The sequence below is a fragment of the Bombina bombina genome, chromosome 4, assembly GCF_027579735.1.
Source record: "Bombina bombina isolate aBomBom1 chromosome 4, aBomBom1.pri, whole genome shotgun sequence".
Classification (NCBI taxonomy): domain Eukaryota; kingdom Metazoa; phylum Chordata; class Amphibia; order Anura; family Bombinatoridae; genus Bombina; species Bombina bombina.
In genome coordinates, this window is record NC_069502.1 from 759,016,200 (window position 1) to 759,034,934 (window position 18,735).

An 18,735-nucleotide genomic window follows, 5' to 3' on the forward strand; every position below is an offset into this window, starting at 1 on the left:
CTGCTTTAGCAGCTTCCCAGAAGATCTCAACTCTATTAAAGTATGAAATGTTATGTGTACAATAGTCCTTCCATTTTTGCTTAAGCCAGTTAGAAAATTTAGGGTTATTCAAGAGATAACACGGGAAAAACAGTGATTGCGGACGGGAGAGTGAGAAATATTATTGCGTGATTGGATACCAATATATCATCAATTCCTGTCTCCATTTGTACGATAGAAAGAGATTCAGATATTAAAAAGAGGTCAATTCTGGAGAAGGTTCTGTGGGCTCTTGATTCACATGTATACATCAAAGAATTAGGATTTTTAATTCTCCAAATATCTTCTAGTTTAAGCTTTGAACAAAACATCCTGAAATATTTAGCAATTGTTTTATACTCTTTAGCATCTTTATTACAGAACCTGTCTAATTCGGGGACTAAGGTCATATTAAAATCACCCGCTATAATAAGATTCTCCCCTATAAAGGGAATATTTTTTAATTTTATCTTCTCCCAGAAGCCTCTACTGTTTTTATTTGGACCATATACATTACAAAGTACAAAAGGGACCTGGTTAATTTGGATTTGGAGTATAAATGTATCTAGCCTCTGGATCCTTATCTATGTGAAGAATTTTATAATCTAATTCTTTATTTAAAAGAAACGCAACTCCACATTTCCTGTTTATACTTGGAGTAGCTATAACCTCACCCACCCATTTAATTTTAAGTTTTGCGGCTTCTATATCATTGAGATGGGTTTCTTGAATACAAACAATGTCAGGTCTTTTTTTTGCAAGAGTTTTAATTATGAGTTTTCGTTTCATGGGGGAGGGTATTCCTCCTACATTCCAGGATAGTATATTTACTGCATCCATTTAAAAAAAAAAGGCATATCTTAAAATTAAAGATGCTCTCTAGCACTTCCCCCTCTTCTGTCTCCCCCCCCCCCGCTCCTAATCATATTAAAAATTACTCTTTGTAATATCCTGAGAGAGAGGAAAAAAAGAAAAGAAAAACACAACACCCACACCAAAAACATCCAAACAGCATTTGTCGAATTTATCATAAATCATTTATCAAGTTTAAACTGCTACTTTAGAGGTAATAAACTCTTTGATTTCAGTAATTTCCTGGAATATAAATTTTGATCCCCTATCCTCTACTATAACCTTAGCCGGATAGATCATACGGCCTTAAACCCTTTGTTTATTAGCTGTGTGCAGTATGGAGCCATTAGCTTCCTCTTTGTGGACGTCTCATAAGAGAAGTCCTGAAAGAGCAAGATCTTATTATTACCAAGCAAAATGGGACCATTTTTTTTTTTAAAAAGTTTCAGTAATTCAATTTTGTCTTGAAATTTTAGTACCTTAAATATACACATTCTACTCTTAGCTGAGTTATCCGACTGTAATCTCTTTGGCCAATTCTATGCGCTCTCTCTATTGTCAAGGGTAAGTACTCTGCTGACATTCCTAGAGCTTGAGGTAGGACTAAGGAGGTGAACTTCATTAAATCTTCAAATTCTGCAGTTTCTGGGAGACCTACAATACGTATGTTATTGCGCCTGGAACGATCTTCCAGATCCTCCAGGCGCAATTGCATATTTTGAATTGCGGAATCTTGTTTTCGTATTATTCACTCTTGTGAATTTACACTATCTTCAAGATCCGAAATTCTGTTTTCTGTTTCACCGATTCTGGCAGAAAACTGCCTGACCTCAGTGGAGAGAGTCACTAATTCAGTGGCCATACCAGAAATTTCATTTTTAATAATTTCAAATTGCGGTGTAAACACTGCTGACAGTTGTGCTATCAACATCTGTGTATCAAAAGAGGGGAGGGGTAAATCACTTGATGTGGAGTCAAGACTAATATCACTTGATTTAGTTTTCTTGTCTAGCTTTAGCAGGCATTATAGGTGAATTCCTTTTCACCTGGGTGACGATTTTTTCCATTAATTGTGTGCATATAACTCAATAATTAAGTAAATAACGTAGCAACACCTCATTAGTTGAAGTGAATATGTGTATAAGAATCAAACAAGTGGGAGTCAAAAGGACCCCTTTTTTTTTTCTTTTAAAGTGTTTCCCTTACTCAGGGACAAAACAGTTAACAAAAATAAAGTGAAATAGGTCTGTCAAAGCAGTTTCCAAAGCAATATTTCTCCGTGAGAAAAAGACTCCCACATATTAAGCTCTTATAGCACAATTATTACTAGTAATTACCAAAAAAATTAAGATGGAAAAAGTCATAATAGACCAAAAAGACAGTATTATACATTTACGATCACCACACTATCTCTACAAATGTGGCTAGTATCATATATAAATAAGGGAAAGCACTCAGCAAATAAATATTTTTGAGCACATACCCTCAGTACATAGATAATTGTACAGATCAAAAAGAGCGCCCACAGAAAATATATCACTACACAGGTCAACAAGAGCACTCAACCGTGTATAATGGTAGGTCAGGGAGGGCGTTTAACAACTAAGTAACTGCATGGATCGTAAAGAACAGATATATAGGAGTATGGGTCAAAAAAATCCCTTTATCACTATCTCATAAGGAGGCGTACTGAGCAGATACCTGGTTATACCCGTTAAGAAAAGCAGATAATAGTTATATATCTGTATACGTTGAAATAGGCACTCAGCAGATATAAGCTATATAGCTAAAAAAAAAGGAGTGTTCAATATATATATATAACATTGTTAGCCAGGTAAAAAATGTCTTTAGATAGACCAGGAGGATATTATTAAATCCTCTAAAATTTCAATTCTTATTTTCCTTAGATAGTACCCGGACAGATTTAGTAATGATATTTTAGTATTCCAAAAAAAAAAAATGTTTTTTCTTTTCAGAAATCCCTTTGATACTTAGAGGGATAATGACCGTAAAAGAGTCATGTCCAGGTGAACAAATTAACAGCAATTTTGCCTCCAGCAGTTTTAATTAGATATAAAGCAGGCCCGGACTGACCATCGGGCATACCGGGCAAAAGCCCGGTAGGCCGCGAGGTAGTTAAGTCCCGCCCACTGCGACCACATTATTTTATTAATTATTTGTTGTGCAATGATAATGATTATGTTTATGCAACATATAATACTGGCCGTTATTATATGTTGCATAAACATAATCATTCAGGCCCAGACTGAATGTCGATCGCAATCTGAGAGATCTAACTTGGTCTGAGCCAGAAGACCTTTTTTTTAAAGCAGGCCCGCCCTGTCCAGTGTTATTCTTATGCGGCCGTTAGGGATGACACGTGCCATGTGATGTCATGTGCCGGCGCCGCACAATCTTCTCCTCTTCATGGGGTGGGCGGGAAAACAACCACATGCTCAGGCGGCTGCAGCAGCAGAGAGACACGCACTCGCAGCGCCACTGAGCACTTGTGAGTCTACAGACAGAGCAGCTGAGCAGCCAGCAGGTAAGCTCTTGTTTATTAAAAAATAATTTCTGGCAATGATCGTTGATCTCTCTAAGTTAACGTAACCTTTATTAATTCTGTTAAATAAGGTTAGCTACAAGCCTACACAGGGGCATGAGTGTGACTACAGGGGTTGCAGAGGCTGCCTGACATTTTGGGAGGCCGTGAGCACTGTTCCCTTGGGCCTTGGCTGCAATTGTGAGCAGGCTTTATTTCTTATGGTGCCTAAAAAACTACATTTCCCATATGTTGTTTCCCTGCGGTGCACCTTGCAACATTGTATGTAATATTTTTGATAAAGAGGAAGGGGGTGGGGTAGGCAGCAATAGAGGGTGTAGGGGCTGCATTGCATGATCGTTATATGCTGTCTCCTCTGCTGCCCTGCTGGGTTGGGACTTGTAATGAAAGAATGAAACCTGATTGAGCAGGACAGGTTGCAAAGATAAATGATGGTCCCTGTCAGCAGATGGATCCGTTTCTCTGCCCTGCAAAACCAGTAAGTCAAAAGTGACTAATTTCTGGGATGAAGCATGCATGGACAGTGTGATATAGGTTGTTGTGACAGAGCTGTGGGGCTTTTAGGTATTCCTCGGTACTATTGCTGTAGCAGAGGCAGAGCTACACTGGGTGATTGAGACCTCATGTTTATTGTTAGTAAAAGATAAAACGTTTTATTGTCTGAACCTTGTGAATCATATGTTTGCTCTGAAAAGGTGAATGGCCTTTATTATAGCCAGAGGTTATGGGGTTTTTATGATTTTTTTTTAAAGGGTATCAGAAGATACTTTTGCCTCATAGCAACTATTTTTTAACTGGATTTTCTTTTTTTATAATGTTATACACCTATAAAGCGATTTTAATACAGCAATATAAAGTGTAAACAAAAATACACCTCATGATAGTTAAAATTTAAGTTAAAAGCATCTTTTATCTAACTATTTTTCTTTAAAAAAGGGATTAGTTGGATTATTTTTGTTTCCATCATTTATTTAGTTTTTAGCATATTTCAGATAAAAAAAGTTTCTTAAAATGGTATACTAGGGGTATATAAGTAGCAGCCTTCTTGTTAAACAGTTTGGGAGGAAATGTGTAAGCAGAGGCAGCCACACATCAGTGACATGTGGGAGAGAAAGCCCTCTGCTCACCCATCCTCTGTGCTGATTTTAATCTATAGTAAGGATCATAGCAGCACCACCATTCACACTGCTATAAATTTACTGCCTTAGATAAGGAGCAATGTGAAGTGCTCTCTGCACTGTTTCCCGCCCTCCCCGTCATGATACCAGGGCAATCTGTTAGCCCATACTGTATCTGACAGGAAGGCAGGAACTGTGCAGAGAGCAACAGGTCAGAGGACAGCAGCAGTGAACATTGTAATGTGAGTTACAGGGAATCCTGATGGTGTGACCACCTACTATATTCCTCCTGTTAGTCCCCAAGCTAAACTTTCACAATTATTAATTGTAAATACCTCCCTTACAAGGCTAAGAAACATGCACCACAGAACAGGTAATCAGTGATGCAGCATGCCTTTTACTTCCAAGATTTCCAGCTTGGTTGATTTTATTTTGATTTTAGTTTATTTAGCTTTATTATGGTTCCATCTCCAGCATGTTTACAGCCAGGCAACCAAATGTATGTCTAGTACTACTGACTAACCCCTTAGCAATTATGTATATACTGTGTACACTGGCCAAAATGTTTAATGAAAGAAATATACCTATCCATCTATCCCTCTATCTCTCTATCTCTATCCCTCTATTCATCTATCCCTAGTCCTCTATCTCTATCCCTCTATTCATCTATCCCTAGTCCTCTATCTCTATCCCTCTTTTCATCTATCTCTAGTCCTCTATCTCTATCCCTCTATTCATCTATCCCTAGTCCTCTATCTCTATCCCTCTATTCATCTATCCCTAGTCCTCTATCTCTATCCCTATTTTCATCTATCCCTAGTCTTCTTTCTCTACACCTCTATTCATCTATCCCTAGTCCTTTATCTCTATCCCTCTATTCATCTATCCCTAGTCCTCTATCTCTATCCCTCTATTCATCTATCCCTAGTCCTCTATCTCTATCCCTATTTTCATCTATCCCTAGTCTTCTTTCTCTACACCTCTATTCATCTATCCCTAGTCCTTTATCTCTATCCCTCTATTCATCTATCCCTAGTCCTCTATCTCTATCCCTCTATTCATCTATCCCTAGTCCTCTATCTCTTTCCCTCTATTCATCTATCTCTATCCCTCTATCCCTGTCCCTATCCCTCTATCCCTGTCCCTATTCCTCTGTCCCTATCCCTCTGTGTCTCTGTCACTATCCCTCTGTGTCACTATCCCTCTGTCCCTGATCCCCCTTTAAACAGCTATCTAGCCCTCCCCCTTCTAACTATTGCCGCCATCGTAGGTACTGGCAGCTGTCAGCCAGTACCTATATACCCCCTTTTTTCTGTAGTGTAGTGGTCCCACTCACCTCCCCTATAGTGATTATAGGGTGTTGGAAATGTTAAATGTTTTTGTCACTTAAACAAGAATTATACTTGCCATATTTGGTATACGGTTAAATAAGAAATGGTGAGTGGAGGGGGGGAGGGGGCCTCTTTTCCCTGAAATGCTCGGGTCTTTTTTTGGTCCCAGTCCGGCCCTGATATAAAGTGTCCAGAAAAAAAGATAATTAACTGTGTAAAAAGTATATAATTCCTCTATAAGCATAAGAAGTATCAGCAACTTCCTAAAGTGATAGCAGATTAACACACAAATGTCAGTTTGTTCAATCCAAACCAAGCAAGGAGGAATAAAGAAAAGAGCTATACTTGCAGCAGGAAAGCTCTATGATAATATGGCAGCAGCCCGGCACAGATGCTCAGATTTTAGTATAGGGTAATTTCCACCCCACAGCCTGATCGTAACAGCCTGATCCTCAGCCCTGGTGAAGTCGGTCTGACCAGCATGGGTCCCTCCACGAAGCGTCGTTCCAACTTCAAACTCAGTAGCGTTGCACCGGCTTCCTGTCACGTGTCTCCGGAGGCTGTCCTCGGTGTCTCACACGCTCTCTTCCACCCGGGAATAGCTCTCAGCTCAGTAGTACCGGGACTCGAGTAAACAGGTAGGGAGCAGAGAAATTGGACTTATACCCGGGTATAATGCCTCCGGGTCTATACCTCTGCCAGTCACTCCATCCCCTCATCCATCCAGAAAAAGACTTCCAGCTGTCAGTAAGTTTTTACCGCTGTGTGCACCACAACACAATAAACCCCTTATAGACACCGGGTTAAGTGGTGAGAAGCTGGGGTAGAAATTTCGGCAGTGGTTAGTCCCCACACCAACAGGGAGCAGGCTGTTTTCAAGCTCCACCCCAAACGGAAGTCCTGCAGTGCCATGCAACCCGAACATGTGCATAGTGTCCAGGCTCTCTGGAAACAGAGGTTATGAAGCAGTGGTCTAAAGACTGCTGCTCCATAACTTGTCCGCCTGCTCTGAGGCCGCGGACAGAAATCTACCCAATGCGTATGCTGTTGGCATTTATCGATGTGCAGTGGACATGATACGCTACATCATATCATGTCCACTTGCACCATAATAAATCTACCCCTGAGTCTCCACTCACGCAAACCTGACGTGCACTAAATGTGTTTGCACTCCAGCAAATGTGTTTACTTTCAACTTAAAGGACCAGTCAATACATTAGATTTGCATAATCAACAAATGCATGATAAGAAGACAATTGCAATAGCACTTAGTCTGAACTTCAAATGAGTAATAGATTTTTGTTAAATAAATTGCAAAGTTATGTCAATTTCCACTCCCCCTGTATCATGTGACAGCCATAGCCAATTGCAAATGCATATACGTATATGCTGTGAATTATTGCACATGCTCAGTAGGAGTTGGTGACTCAAAAAGTATAAATATAAAAAGACTGTGCACATTTTGTTAATGGAAGTTAATTTGAAAGTAAATTAAAATTGCATCCTGTATTTGAATCTTGAAGTTTAATTTTGACTTGAGTGTCCCTTTAACTTATAATATGTGCGCAAGTTAGCGCAAGCATTATATTGCTTATCGCGACCCCCATTAACAATCGCACGCAACTTGTAATATTTGAGCAAGTTTGCACAGGTGTGATATTGCTTATCGTGACCCCTGCTAATAGCACACAACTTGTAATATTTGAGCAAGTTAGCACGGGTGTGATATTGCTTATCACAATCCTGGCTAACAAAAACATGCAACTTGCAATATGTGCGCAAGTTAGCACAGGTGTGATATTGCTTATCACGAACCCCGCTAACAAAAACATGCAACTTGTAATATTGCTTATCACGACCCCCGCTAACAAAAACATGCAACTTGTAATAATGCTTATCACGACCCCCGCTAATAAAAACATGCAACTTGTAATATCTGCGCAAGTTAGCGCGGGTGTGATATTGCTAACATTAGCACGCAACTTGCTAATATTTGCGCAACTTAGCGCATGTGTGATATTGCTTATCGCGGCACCCCTTGCTAACAAAAGCATGCAACTAGTAATCTAGCCCAGACCAGTGTGTCTTTTAACCTATTTGCTGCAGTGACATGCGGTGAGGTCAGAGGCTGGTGAGGCAAGTACCCCCAACAGGGCAGGTTTTCATTATAGCTGAACCAGTGCATAGGTGACATAATCAGCTTATGGGTGAGAGCAAGTTAGCAACCATGTTGTTACTAATCAGCTGATTACTTCACTATGCACCGGTTCAGCTATAATGAAAAAATGGCCTGTTGGGGGTACATGGGGACCGTGGTTGAGAAACACTGCACTAAAGCACCCACCCATCTGCAATGATGATTACCAGCAGATAAAAGCATGTAGTAAACATAATGCATATATCTCAAATACATCTACACAAACATTCAAACACACACACTGCACTGCATACACATTTACTCAAACTCACACACATACTACAGAAGGTGTTAACTTTCAGATTATAATAATGTATCATCTAGGAAAACAAAAGGAGCGTGTGTGTGTGTGTGTGATAATCAGTTTTAGTAATATCACAGTGGTTTGTGGCTATATACCCTGTATGTGTGTCTGTGCCTTTTAGATAATCACATCAAAAAAAGTATATAAACATGAATGTTGTGATGGAACATTTTCTCTATATGGTTGAAATCACTATTAGTTAAGTATAGCCTTAACATACTTTGGTGCCTGTTTTTACTGCCACCTTGGAAAACATTAACCAGCATACAGTGAAATATGACTTTCATAATACACCTTACATACTGTTTTTAGTGGAAGTGGGTTCAATTTTTGTGCCTTTTAATGTTAAAACTTCAGTATGTTGTTTAGCCTGCTGCTCTGTGAAACCTGTGTGTGCTGGAATCACTAGGCAGCTTTAGCTGAAGAGGGGAAAGCAGTGAGAGAGCAGAGACTCAGCAGAAAAAAGAAAACTGAGTCTGATCATTTCACTGTTTCTTTTTCCTCTGCAAATCTCTGCTGTTCTCAGTCACTACTCATTACTTTTCCCTCTGCACTCAGTACCGAGGTTGCAAAGCTGCCTAGTGCTTCCCAGCCCACACAGCCACATCTAGCACAGAGTATTTATAATAAGCAGAGTAACCTGGAGCAAGGAAGTCACTGTCTGATGAGATGAACACACAGCCACATCTAGCACAGAGTATTTACAATAAGCAAAGTAACCTGGAGCAAGGAAGTCACTGTCTGATGAGATGCCGATGCACACACATTCCACAGCTACAAGGAAGACCTCAATAGGTTAAAGGTCAGCCAAAGGAAAGAGCAGGGAAAGCTAGAGAGGGGAAACTGAAACTAGTCTGCCAGCTCATGTTACAAGCCCTAACAGCTGAGCAGTAACAAAGTGATCACACCTGCAGCTTTGTGCAGCAGAAAAAAACAGCTAATCGTCTGCCTAGAAAGTTAACACATAGAAAAAACACATGGTCCAACTCCTTAGTGAAAGTCCTCACTCTATTACCTGGTAGTACCGTAACTACTACTAGTACTCACTCAGTGTAAATAAGACAAGAGTCCAGTGACAGTCAGCTCATGTAACGTTACTGTTCCTTTAAGTCCTCTTACCTGCAGCCTCATTTTCACATTAATTTCCCTTTATAAAGAGCTTCTGGACAATCTCTCATTGCTTGGTATTATGTTTTGTATGTCTTCCTGTCATACAACCTAGCCTCTGAGATTTCAAAGATTGGATTACAAATCCTCTTCTATTTACTTTTGGATATCAACTAACTACTTCACTCTTGAGAGTTTGTCTCTCTTTTTTGTTAAAGATCTTTTTCCTCAGCAACCGCACTGAAGGGAGTCCTGTCTGCCTCCTAGCACCCGGATCACAGCTGACAACGCTGACGTCACGGGCGGCCGCTCCATCTACTTCCGGCTTTCACACGCTGTTCGGATCAGCTGCTACTCCGGTCTCTCGCTTGTCACACGCTGTGAATCAGAAGCAGCCTCGCACGCACTTACCTACTCTGTGCAGACCTCCGACTCTGTGACTGTATTTTGCTACCATTTTCACCCTCATTTTGTCACCTTGGGGTAGGCGCCATATCTTTAAATATATTTTGTCTTCTTTGCCATACATATGTATAAAGGTAGATGGTCTCGGCATCACCAGTTGCAGTATGCTGATATGAGACCTATTACCTAGAACAACTTCCATTTTCTTAAATCGTTATTGCCTAAAGCAGGTAGGCTGTAATTGTGAGGAAAAAGGAACACTTTATTTCTAGTACTGATTTATCTGCTGAAAACAAATGGTGAAACTAACTTTTATATTTAAAGTGATAGTCTATATTTGGCTCATTGCAGCTCATTACACAGACAGTTGCCAGATACTCCTGGTTGTTGTAAAGTTTCTGCTTTTTCAGTAAATAAATATGCTTCCTAGGCTTAAAACGTCATCTCTTTTTCTAGCACGTATTTTTTTTTTTTTTAACACACTCTGCCTTCACTGAGTGCACATCCATACTGTGCTGACTGCAGTGCACTGCCCTTACACATTCTGCTGTTGTAGAATAGTACTCACACTGACTGTACACATGCTGCTGTAGGCCGGCTCACAAACAGGGGAAAAAAATACTTTACTTACCTTAACATCATCCAGGGCAGGGGTCCATCTCAGCACTGTCAGCACTCAGCTCTTCTGTCTTCTCTGGTCTTCTCTCTTCTTGATTCCCGCCAGTTCTACAGGAACACGCCTCCAAGAGCAGTGAGCTCTGAGACTCCTCTGACACGTCACACTCCGGCAGCTAGCTGCTTAGAGAGCAGCCTCTAATAGGAACTGTTTGGGCCGCAATGAGACTTAAGTGCCACTGGGTGGCGCAGTCTCTAAGACATGGAGCAGTGAGCTGAACTCTGACACGTCACACTCCAGCAGCTGCTTAGAGAGCAGCCTCTATAAGGAAGGAACGGTATGGGCCGCAATGAGACTTAAGTGCCACTGGGTGGCGCAGTCTCTAAGACATGGAGCAGTGAGCTGAACTCTGACAAGTCACACTCCAGCAGCTGCTTATTTGTAGTACTGATTTATCTGCTGAAAACAAATGGTGAAACTAACTTTTATATTTAAAGTGATAATCTATATTTGGCTCATTACAGAGATCCTGTGGAATTATCTAACTATGTAGTTGCTCTAGGGCAAAAGGTGGATCAATTAAATCAGGGTTTTAGGGACCTGCAGGTGGAGAATTTAACTTTGAGAAACATTATTAAAGAGGGATTAACCCCTAAGCCTTCACAAACAGATAATGTTGTAGAACCTCCTGTTAGTCCGCCAGAGAAGTTTTCTGGCGATAGAAAGCAGTTCAGACAGTTTCTTAACTCTTGCACTCTTTTTATCACGTTAAAACCCAAAACTTTCACTAATGACAAAATAAAAGTTTTGACTGTCATGTCTTACCTTAGGGGAGAGCCTAGGGCATGGGCAGACACACTTTATGAACAAAATGATCCCATCTTAAATTCTATAGATGCCTTTTTTAAGGCTCTATCCTCACTATATGAGGACCCACACAAACAGCTCACTGCTGATAGTAAATTAAGATCTCTCAAGCAAAATAAAAGAGCAGTGGAGGACTATATATCCAAATTTAAGATTTGGTAAGGGGATTCTGGCTGGAACCAAATCTCTCTTAGGAATCAGTTCAGGATTGGTCTCTCTGAACTAATTAAAGATGAATTAGCTAGAATTGACATACCAGAGAATTTGGATGATTTAATGCAGCTCTCTATAAAAATTGACCATAGAATTAGAGAGAGGAAATTAGAAAAATGTTCAACAGACACAGACATTAGGTCCACTGTACATAGATCACTGATACATAGTCTCAAAAGTCCAGATGAACCAATGGACATCGGTGCCATCAGAGGACCGTTATCTCCTGAAGAGAAACACAGACGCAGAATCAACCACTTGTGTCTTTACTACGCTTCCAAAGAGCATGAAATCTCTCTCTGTCCACTTCTTCTAAAATCCAAACGGGGTAAGCAGTTATCCAATGACTATAATATTTCATTAAGTAAGAATCAGTTTACAAATTGTGTAATACCTATCTCTTTGCAGTGGGATCATCATCAGCATCACTCTGAGGCTGTCATCGATTCTGGTGCTTTCTCTTGTTATATGGATATTTAATTTGTTAATAGTAATACAATTCCACTGATTGTTAAAGCAAAACCAGTCATGGTGCGTTTAATTAACGGTAAACAGTTAGAAACAGGTCCCATAACACATACACATACGGTACCCATTCTCGTCACAACACAAAGCTCACACCAAGAATATTTATCTTTTGACATTCTCCAATCACCTATATACCCTATTGTCGTTGGTCTACAGTGGTTAAGATTGCATCAACCACATATACAATGGTTAGCAAATCAAATTGACTTCACTTCTAAAAACTGAAAAAGTACTTGCTTCCCACACATTCCCTTGTTGGCTGTACTAGACTCAGCATTACCAAGTGTTTACCATGATCTTAGTCATGTATTCGTGGAAAGGTGATAACTAAGCGCCAACTATATAATGCAACAGACCTCCAGCTCTAATAAATTGGCACCTAGTTGCCAAAGGTGGATTCAATTTTAAGATTGGATATCAGAGCGCCAAACAACGTAGGCAGGGTCTATGGGCAGATAGTCAAATACCAAAGGTAACAATAGGTTGAAATAATATGATTTAATACATAAGATAAAAAAGTTGGTACATTTAAAATTATACAACAATTAGTCATGGATCCATGTTACACTTTAAAATATATATTGAAACACTAGGAACAATTTAAAAATGCTTGTAGAACAATAAATAACAACAAAAAAATCTAACAAATAATGTCTATCGCATAAACTTAAATTCTAATATGTGAATGCTAGGAGCGCTTATGCACACTCGATTTATAAAAACAATGGGTTGCAATGCACAGGTGGATAGATTCCAGGTTGCTTGAAACCAGTGGGTGTGAAATGTAAGTGGCTCCGAATTGGGGTTTTGCCTATGTGTTTATCCAAAATTGTGTAAATCCTAAAAGGTGGACAAAAAATGATACAGGAATGTCTAGAACCTGAATTCAAATTATAAGACCTGAGGTTGTGCCTATGTGTTTATCCAAAAAGGGTGTAAATCCTAAGTGAAAAAATGTGAGAAAAATATTGCAGGGGTGTGTGAACCTTATTTTCAAAATAAACAATGAATTCAGAATAAAACGATATACAAGTGAATTTTGGACAAATCAACTAATGCAAACATAAAGCATAAATAGAACCAAAAAAAAAAAAAAACAACAGCACAACTTTAACGTGTGTTCAAATGTGTTTCTGCTTGCAAACTGTGATGTGATGTGAACAAATATCTATTATAAACACTGAATAGTGGCAAAACTTTGTGATTGGATTGAAATTGAACACAGGCTCTAAATTGATACCCTAAAATACAAATCTAAAGGGCTCAGAGTTGCTGAGCTAGATATAAGGGACTTGCTCAAAGAGCCTCAAGATGTTAATTAAAAGAGACCATATAACAACATTGGGTTAAAAAACAGATGATATAACATAAAATGCTTAAAAGTCCAAATAAATATTCAAATTGGATAATAAGAATCTTGCTATAGTCTATCTCAATATGGATCCCAACTGCTGATTATGTAGAAATCTTCTTGGACGGTAGTTAACAAATAATTCCAACTTGCAATGTTGTCCCTTACCTGCCAAAAAAGGAAAGGCAAACAATAGTGCAGATGGCTTCTTAATGTAATCACAATTAAAATACTCCTTACCAGTCAACCGGTTTCGGTCTCCACTGACCTTTCTCAAGCCCAGTCTTAATAAGAGAACTGTAAAAGATCGCTATCCTCTTCCCCTGATACCTGAGCTTTTAGAAAGATTAAAAGGTGCTCGTATCTACACTAAGCTTGATTTAAGGGGGGCATACAATTTAATACGTGTCAGACCAGGGGATGAGTGGCTTACCGCTTTTAGAACAAGATATGGACTGTATGAATATACAGTCATGCCTTTTGGGTTATGCAACACCCCGGCGACTTTTCAAAGATTTATTAATGATATTTTCAGAGATTTACTTGATACTTCAATGGTAATCTATTTAGACGATATCCTCATCTATTCATCTTCCTTACAAGAACATGTTAAACATTTTAGAACTGTTTTGTCTAGACTTCATGCACATAGTCTTTACGCTAAGCTTGAAAAGTGCACTTTTCATTCTACAGACATAACTTTCCTAGGTTACCATATTACACCTATGGGTATTTCTATGCAATCAGAGAAAATTCAGGTAATAACAGACTGGCCTACCCCTAGGAATAAAAAAGATGTACAGAAATTTTTAGGTTTCTCGAATTTCTACCGAAAATTTATAAAAGATTTTGCACGAATAACGAAACCACTCAGACAACTAACTAAATCTAACACCCCTTTTTCTTGGACACAGTGTACTCAAGACGTTTTTCAACATTTGAAAACCTGTTTCACAACTGCGCCAATACTAAAATTCCCAAACCCCAAACTACAATATACTTTAGAGGTTGATGCTTCACATTATGCAATAGGTGCAATACTTTCACAGCGACAGCATCCTCAAGGACCTTTACATCCAATAGCATATTATTCCCGTGTTCTGTCTTCTTCAGAATTAAACTACCACATTGGTGAAAAGAAATTCTTAGCAATGAAAGCTGCACTTGAACACTGGAGGCATCTGTTAGAGGGTACTATAATCCCCATACAAATATTTGCTGATCACAGAAATTTACAATATTTAAAGACCCATCGAACTCTCACTTCCAGGCAGGTAAGATGGAGCTTATTCTTTTCTCGATTTTCGTATACCATTACATATAGGCCTGCAAATAAAAACACCAAGGCAGATATACTCTCATGGTTGCCAGAGAAACCAAAAATGAATTTGCCTTATGGAACAATTATTCCACAGAATTGTTTTCAAGATTTACTAGCTATATCCACCATTGAAGGCAGACATTTCCTAACTGAACAAACTAATGGATAACACCTTTTCTAAGGATAAATTGGCAAAGCAAGCAGATGGATTGTATCTTTTTGATTTTAAAATCTATGTACCCCCCACACTCAGGATATCTCTCCTAAATAACTTGCATGATTCCTTATTAGCAGGACACCCGGGTATCCAGAGGACTATAGAATTAACTAAAATATCTTATTGGTGGCCTAAAATGCATCAAGACATAATGAACTATGTACATGCTTGTTAAGTTTGCTCCACTAGTAAAATCGATAAAAGAAAACCAGTTGGCTATTTATTATCATTACCAATACCTGCCAAACCTTGGTCTGATATAGCAACTGACTTCATAGTTGACTTACCACTTTCTAAGAATAATACTACCATCATGGTTGTGGTTGATCTTTTTACTAAATTGGCACATTTCATACCTTTTCATAAGTTGCCTACATCATTAGAAACTACACAAATGTTGATTGACAACGTAATAAAATTACATGGGTTACCTCGTTCAATAACATCTGATAGAGGTACCCAATTCACTTCACGACTTTGGAAAGAATTATGTTCCGCTTTACAGATTGAAAGACGCCTTAGTACTGCCTTTCATCCACAAACAAACGGACAGACAGAGCGAACTAATCAGTGGTTGGAAGAATACTTACGCTGTTTTGTCACCCAACATCAAGACAGTTGGTCAACTTTACTACCTTTGGCTGAGTTCGCACACAATAACACTCATCATTCATCGATCAACACCACACCTTTCTATGCTAACTATGGATTTCATCCAGTATTCCATTTCATCCCATCAACACAGAGTTCATGTCCTATTGTGAATGATACAACTAATACTATCTCTGAAACTTTTTCTATCTTGGCAGAAAACATTAAAATGGCTCAAAACAGACAAAAGAAGTATTACAACCTCAGACGAAGACCAGCACCCACCTATGTGGTTGGGGATCTAGTCTGGCTCTCCACAGAGAACTTGCATTTAACAACCCCAAGTAGGAAACTAAATACATTTTTTATTGGACCTTTTCCTATTCGGAAGATCATAAATGACAACACCGTTACCCTGGATTTACCTCCTCAGTACAAAATTCACCCAACTTTTCATGTCACTCTGCTTAAGCCTTATAGCGCAATTCGGATGGGATTTGTCACTTCCACACCTCAACCACCCATCCAACCTGATCTTGAGTTTGAGGTTCATAGTATTATTGACTCAAGGAAAGTTTCTGGTAACCTGCAATATCTTGTTCTTTGGAAAGGCTACTCATCAGAGGAAGATTCTTGGGAACCATCAGCTAATCTATCGGCGCCTCGACTAGTGTCCCTCTTCCACCATCGAAACCCTGATCGTCCACATCCCTGAACCTCTGAGTGGTTCATTTTGAGGGGGTCCTATGTAACGTTACTGTTCCTTTAAGTCCTCTTACCTGCAGCCTCATTTTCACATTAATTTCCCTTTATAAAGAGCTTCTACACAATCTCTCATTGCTTGGTATTATGTTTTGTATGTCTTCCAGTCATACAACCTAGCCTCTGAGATTTCAAAGATTGGATTACAAATCCTCTTCTATTTACTTTTGGATATCAACTAACTACTTCACTCTTGAGAGTTTGTCTCTCTTTTTTGTTAAAGATCTTTTTCCCCAGCAACCGCACTGAAGGGAGTCCTGTCTGCCTCCTAGCACCCGGATCACAGCTGACAACGCTGACGTCATGGGCGGCGGCTCCATCTACTTCTTGCTTTCACATGCTGTTCGGATTAGCTGCTACTCCGGTCTCTCGCTTGTCACACGCTGTGAATCAGAAGCAGCCTCGCATGCACTTACCTACTCTGTGCAGACCTCCGACTCTGTGACTGTATTTTGCTACCATTTTCACCCTCATTTTGTCACCTTGGCGTAGGCGCCATATCTTTAAATATATTTTGTCTTCTTTGCCATACATATGTATAAAGGTAGATGGTCTCTGCATCACCAGTTGCAGTATGCTGATATGAGACCTATTACCTAGAACAACTTCCATTTTCTTAAATCGTTATTGCATAAAGCAGGTAGGCTGTAATTGTGAGGAAAAAGGAACACTTTATTTCTAGTACTGATTTATCTGCTGAAAACAAATGGTGAAACTAACTTTTATATTTAAAGTGATAGTCTATATTTGGCTCATTACAGCTCATGACAGACAGTTGCCAGATACTCCTGGTTGTTGTAAAGTTTCTGCTTTTTCAGTAAATAAATATGCTTCCTAGGCTTAAAGGGCCACTAAACCCAAAATCTTTCTTTCATGATTCAGATAGAGAATAGAAATTTAAACAACATTACAATTTACTTCTATTATTTATTTTGCTTCATTTTTTAGATATCCTTATTTGAAGAAAAAGCAATGCACATGGGTGAGCCAATCACATGAGGCTTCTATGTGCAGCAACCAATCAGCAGCTACTGAGCATATCTAGATATGCTTTTCAGCAAAGAATATCAAGATAATAAAACAAATTAGATAATAGAAGTAAATTAGAAAGATGTTTAAAATTGCATTCTCTTTCTAAATCATGAAAGAAAAAATGTGGGTTTCATGTCCCTTTAAAACGTCATCTCTTTTTCTAGCACGTATTTTTTTTTTTTTAACACACTCTGCCTTCACTGAGTGCACATCCATACTGTGCTGACTGCAGTGCACTGCCCTTACACATTCTGCTGTTGTAGAATAGTACTCACACTGACTGTACACATGCTGCTGTAGGCCGGCTCACAAACAGGGGGAAAAAATACTTTACTCACCTTAACATCATCCAGGGCAGGGGTCCATCTCAGCACTGTCAGCACTCAGCTCTTCTGTCTTCTCTGGTCTTCTCTCTTCTTGATTCCCGCCAGTTCTACTGGAACACGCCTCCAAGAGCAGTGAGCTCTGAGCCTCCTCTGACACGTCACACTCCGGCAGCTAGCTGCTTAGAGAGCAGCCTCTAATAGGAACTGTTTGGGCCGCAATGAGACTTAAGTGCCACTGGGTGGCGCAGTCTCTAAGACATGGAGCAGTGAGCTGAACTCTGACACGTCACACTCCGGCAGCTGCTTAGAGAGCAGCCTCTAATAGGAACTGTTTGGGCCGCAATGAGACTTAAGTGCCACTGGGTGGCGCAGTCTCTAAGACATGGAGCGGTGAGCTGAACTCTGGTACGTTACACTCCGGCAGCTGCTTAGAGAGCAGCCTCTATAAGGAAGGAACGGTATGGGCCGCAGAGACTTAAGTGCTACTGGGTGGCGCAGTCTCTAGTGGGTGGCGGGGTGGGGTGGGGGGGGGGGACCTTGGGTTACATAAAAAAATAATTATATTTAAAATTTAAAAAAAATATATATTTTTTTAACATTATAAATAAAATGTAATTACACACATAAGACAGGGGAGGCGCTGTCTCCCCTGCCTCCTATGATGGCACGTCACTGATTTGCTGCCACAAGCTCAGCAAGCTGTGCTGTGGTACTGTGCCTAGGACAATGCAGAGCAACAGCAGATCCATCACATCTGACAACATAGTAATGGATAATGTTATATAACTCCCAGAATAATGAAATGTTATCCTGACCTACTTTCAGCAGCATTCTTTATAGAGAAAAAGAAATGTGTTATATGACTAGACCACACAATATTTAACATAAATATTTAACAACCGACATATTTCTTTTTATTTCTGAAATACGGAATCTGCTGTGATTTTGCTATTATTGTGTTGCATTTGAAGTTAACATAATCTCAGTACCAATACAGTACAATCTCTTTTTTATCT